Source organism: Pelodiscus sinensis, chromosome 26 (assembly GCF_052426305.1).
Source record: "Pelodiscus sinensis isolate ZL-2025 chromosome 26, ASM5242630v1, whole genome shotgun sequence".
In the NCBI taxonomy this organism is placed as follows: Eukaryota; Metazoa; Chordata; order Testudines; family Trionychidae; genus Pelodiscus; species Pelodiscus sinensis.
Window position 1 is genome coordinate 8,422,234 of NC_143077.1, and position 5,629 is coordinate 8,427,862.

General features: G+C 43.6%; 1 long non-coding RNA gene across 1 annotated transcript; it reads right to left on the reverse strand.

The window, feature by feature from the left end:
- Positions 1-554: 554 nt before the first annotated feature.
- LOC142819908 (uncharacterized) lies at positions 555-2,709 on the reverse strand. Its single transcript, XR_012897590.2, has 2 exons — positions 2,112-2,709; positions 555-982 (listed from the first exon to the last, which is right to left on the reverse strand). It is a non-coding gene; the product is annotated as an uncharacterized LOC142819908 (long non-coding RNA).
- Between the last annotated feature and the right edge of the window lie 2,920 nt (positions 2,710-5,629).

The window sequence follows — 5,629 nt, forward strand, 5'->3', positions numbered from 1 at the left end:
GGCTGTATGATTCTCTGTACTGCGTGGGAGTACATGCTAGAACATAGAGGTGGAGGGATGTGGCATGTGATCATTTCTCATCCAAGTTTCCCTAGCCACTAAAAGGGCCTTCTACATTTACTTTGGTATATCTAGCTTGCTTTACTTGCGCCAAGCCAGATGCCTGTAAAATGCTAATGGCTACATCTATACTGCTTACTTCTTGTGCACAAGCCTATGCAAATAGAGCACACATTAGTATATTATTGCGCTTCATTTGCATAATTATTTAGGGGCCGCTTTTGCGCAAGAGGTTTTTGCGCAAAAAGGAGCTGTGTAGATGCCTAGGGAATCTTTGTATCAAACACTCTTCAAAAGAGTGTTCCATAGTTACAGCAAGGGAGGCTCAGCTGTATTCCAGCCTTATATCTTCCTAGTATTATTTATATATAAAGAGATGTATGCTTGTTGTTTTACAGAGTGGTGAAAAGACAGGACTCCCTGCCCATGACAATGTTTAGTATAAACAGGCAACAATGCAGATGAAGGAAAGGAGGTGACATCAAATCAGCAGATATATTTCAGTGTTACACTAATTATTTATTATGAATTATTATTATTAATATTGTAGTAATGGAAGAGCATGCGGGGTAGCAATTACACCTCAAATTAGGGCGTATGTGGGACCTAAAGGGTGCATACACTGATGGTTGTGGACGATGGCACAGGAGGGAGCTCCAGCATCAGAGAGTAAACCAGTTGTAATTCCAACATACGCTAAGTGCAGCTACTTCCTCACGACCCAGGAAACACCCTTTGGCTTCTGTTTTTAAATAGCCCAAGAAACCCACAACGTTCTGCCTTTCAGGAAGCTCAATCACTGAATAGAAAGTTTATAGTCACAAGATCCATATTTCGCCTGGTGGTGAAAGGAGGCTGGTATTTCAGAATTTTACTAGCAGTGTTGAATGCTTGCCTTCACTTGTTCAGAAAGTTGGCAGCCCTGTGCATAAAAAGTGAAGTTAGTGAAGTGGTTAAAAAAAGAGAGAATTACTAAACAAGGAAGAATGTAAACAAGCATAGCCCACACCAGAGTGTAGTTTACCAAATGAGCAATGCCTTTGAAATGATAGCAAATAAACAATACATATATATATTGCTTCCTGGCTTTGTTAAATTTCAAATAACAATATCTAATCCACCAAGGTATCCAGATAAATTACAATGTGCTCTGTAGGGCCACACTCTGTCAATGGCAGACTCTCTGTATCCACATGAAGCCACACAGATTTCTGCCAGCCTACAGCTCATTGTAAGATTGAAGCCAAAGTTGGTATTTGTGCTCCAGGCTGGGAGCTAGGCAGATGGAGTTCTGTGAATACACACCCACTATAAAGTTGTCACAGATCTCTCCAACTCACTAAATAATAGCTACGCCAGCCGTATCGCTGTAGAGAAACATGGCCTGAATCAGGATGTTCATATAAAATCTAATTATATTCTCGTTTAAGGTTAAAGTACCACTGCAATGCAGTGGAGATGTATCCTTACAAACATGAGATCTCCAAGCAAACTCTTCAACAGGAAAATGAGAAAGCCGTGTAAACAACTTAGTAGCTATGCTAGAGCTTAAGTGGGAGTCAAAGAAGTCCTGATTTGTGGTCATAATCAATACAGGGTTTAAACTTTATTCAAATACAGTTTTGTATCTAGTTTGCGTATCTTATTTTGATGCTGTTTCAAAATAATGTAGCTTATTTTGTCATTTGGTGCTGTCCACACAGCACCAAGTTTCGAAATAAAGCACTACTCCAAAATGTCCCTTACTCCTCATAAAATGAGATTTATAGGTACATCGGAATAGCAAGCCCGAAATAATGGACTTGCTGTGAAGACACGGGATAGCTATTTTGATATATTCCAGTATCCCAAAATAGCATTGCAATGTAGATGTATTTTTAGTGTTTAATGACCAAACTTTTAGAGGCATCACCCAATTCCAAAGTGATCACTTCCCAGCCAAATTCTGAGTGACATCTCATGATTATTATTGATCCATTTCTTTGTGTTAACTATTAGCTGTTGGATATTAACCAATCATTAACTCTGGAAAGAAAAATTATTGCGCTTACCAGAACACTGTGAACTTGCACAAAAATGAGCTGTTCTCGTTAAGATGTGACTCTATTGCAAAGTTGACAAGAAACCAAAGTTCAAATTTGGAATGGCTTTTAGTATAATTTTCATCTCTTCAAAGCATCTGAAGATCTAATTAATACAATTTGCTCTGCAGTGGGAGGTTATATAGTGTGCAATTAGGTTAAACAAATACCCTGCATTATATAGGGTTTCTGGAGGTAGAAGGAAATTCTCACATGAAGAGCTTTGAGGCTGGACCTATGAGTTATAAAACAATAGAAGAGCATGAATAAGATGCTCACAGTTTGAAAGAAATGGTGGTTTATGTTTTCAAACTGGGGGTGAGTTTTATGTTTATTCAATTTTAAGCAGAAAAGTAGATGATCTCTCTGTTATGGGGGTTAAAGAAAGTTTCTGAAAGTAGATGAGGTTTTTCTCTTTTAAAAATGGATATGTATGTACTCAGATCCTTGATTGCCTATTCTATATGGCTACAAAAATTATTAGGGTTATGAAATAGCTTCAACACGAGAGAAGACTAAAAAGTTGGGATTGTTCACCTTAAAAAAGAGATGAATTGGTGATGGAAAGTATAATAGAAGTCTTTAAAATCATGAATGGTATGAAAAAAGTGAATAGGGAAGTGATAGCCCTTCACAAAACACAAAAACCAGGGCTCACCCAATGACACTAATAGACAGTGGGTTTAAAACAAACATTAACAAGTACTTTGCACAATATACAGTCAACCCATGGAACTCATTGCCATGATATGTTATGAAGGACAGAAGTCTAACTGGGTTAAAAACAAATTAGATAAGTTCATGGGGGATAGGTCCATCCCATGGCTATTAGCCACGATGGTGAGGAACGCAACCCTATGCTCTGGGAGAGTCTAAACTTCTGACTGCCAGAAACTGAGACTGGACAAGAGAGGTAGCATCTTTCAGAATTGCCCTATACCGTTCATTCTTTCTGAAATATCTGGCATTGTGCACTGTCGGAAGAAATGCTGGTCTAGATGAACTATTGGCCAGACCCAGTAAAGCCATTTATATGTTCTTATAAACCCTTTAGTGAGGAGCCTAAAAATCCATGGCTCTGCAAAGATTTGAATAGGGATTCATTTATTTTGCCAATATATACCTAAACACAAATTATATTCTTATTCTTATATACTTTTCTGTAAGGGAGACTAAATTACTTTCTGTCATTCAGAAAGTAACCAGGTAGTTGAGTAGCTGAAAAGACACTTATATTATTTCCTGTGAAAATGTTAGTGCAACTGGCATTTGCCCACCATATAGGTTCTGGAGCAATTGAAGTTAGGTTAAAATAAATAAAAAACTAAAATAGGAGAGATATTGGGTTTAAACCAGTCTCTGTTGGGGATTAAGTTGAGATCTTAAAGGAGGGCAGATTGTCCCTTTTTTGCCTTCTGTGACAGTTTTGTGCCTTTCTTTGAAGCATCTCCTACTGGCATGTCCGAGATGGCACAGGACCAGATAGTTCATGGGTCTTAGCTACTATGTCAATTCCTGTGGGTTCACAAACTTGTTCATAGAACAGACTGTATCTTAATAGACAGCATGTCTCAGATTTTCCTCCTGTTCAAAATCACGCCTCATCTCTGTAGCAACTATTTATATGAAAATCAAATATTGAGAAAAAAGTGTGTATTAAGTTTCAAAATGTATTGTAGCAGTTAGAAATGAGAACAGACACCATGTGTGCCATTCTATGGAATGGGATGCTGAAAAGCCAAGCGTGCAAGGACTGGACAGGGCAGGAAAATCCTGCTTTTCTATAGTGGGGGTGAAGGCATGGGTACCCAGAATGGGTCCAAGCAGAGCAGTTCTTTCCACAGAATGGACCAGGGCAACCACTCCAAGCTCTGTGCTTCAGGGGGACATGGAATCCGGGGTGGCCCAAGAGTTTAATGGGGCCTAGCACTGAGAGTAGTGAGAGACCTGACCCCATCCCATCGGCTCCTGGAGTTACTTGGGGGAGGGGGATGGCAGCCAGAAAGCCACGGGACTGGGGTTTGGGGGAAGGGATGGAATGGGGACAGGGAGCGGGGCAGAACAGGAGCAAGAAGAGACAGAACAGAGATGGGAAGAGGGAGTCAGGAGCTTGGGGGAAGGTGTAGAGTTGGGGTGAGTAGGCTGGGGCCTGGTTCTCTGCTGCTAGTGCAAGGCCCCCTGCTAACTCCCCAGGTCTAGACTCTGTGTCCCCTTGAAATGCAGGGCCTGGGGCAGTTGCCCTGGTCTGTCCTATGGATGGGCCGACTCTGAAAATACAGGCCCAAACATTGGTGGAGGACAGGCATCATGGTCCTATACAACTTGCCGCCTATGGGAGAAGGATGATCCAGTAGGTAGGGCATTCATCTAGGACTTGTGAGATCTGGTTCCAACTTCCTGCTCCATCACATGCTTCCTGTGTGGCCCTGGGTAAGTCAGCCTCCCTGTGCCCTTTTACCTCCTGTTTTTGGTTAAGATATTCTGCGTGGCTCACTATTTTAGCACTTGAGCATTGTGCCAGTGCACTGCAGCCAGACAACTGTTCCTCTGACTTAGGAGGGATGCTAGAAGTGACCCACTTGGTTCATTTTATTTAAGTTTCCATCATCTAAGATATTAACTGACATGAGGTCTTTTTAAAAAAAATCAAATCTTCAGCATAAGGTGTTTCTTATGGAGGGATAGCTCAGTGGTTTGAGCATGGGCCTGCTAAACCCAGGGTTGTGAGTTCAATCCTTGCAGAGGCCATTTGGGGTAAAGATTTGTCAGGGATGGTATTTGGCCCTGCTGTGAAGGCAGGGGACTGGACTTGATGACCTTTCAAGGTCCCTTCCAGTTCTAGGAGATAGGCAATCTTTATTTATTCTTCCAAAATAAGTTTGGGGACAATTTAGGAGGGGTGTGTGCCCATTCCCAGAGGTTGGGTGGGAGGAGAGGTAGCTCTGGAAAGGTGTTTTTTTGTGTGTGGAAAAAGAGGTGTGCTGCGAAGAGGTATTTGGGGAAAGATTTCGGGTACAGTGGGTGGTTTGGGGACGTTTCATTTGGTTTGGGGGGTGAGTTTTGTGGAAGGGGTATGTATTTGGGGGGAAGGGGGAGGTGTTACTGGAGGGCAGTGGTTTGGAGTCCATGGGGGGGTTGGGCTTTGTGTGGGGGGGGGGGCTGGTTATTTGGGATGGGTTTTAGGCAGGCGGCACGGGGGTATTTTGGTGGGGGGGTCGGTACTTGGGGGTGCCGCTGTGGGGGGATAGGCGAGGGTTAGGGGAAGCGGTGGGGGAGACCCGACGGGGTAGCTGGGGGCCAGTGCGAGCGGGGTACACTTCGGCGGGGGCAGCTCGCCGGCTTTAAAGAGCCGGATCCGCGGGGGGGCCGCGCATGCGCAGGGGCCGCTCGCCCTCGCGGGTGACGGCGGCGCGCGCTCCCGCGCGGCGGGGAAGAGGGCGGGGCGAGCGCGAGCCCGGGGCCAGGCCTCCGAACCCTGCTCCGCCAGC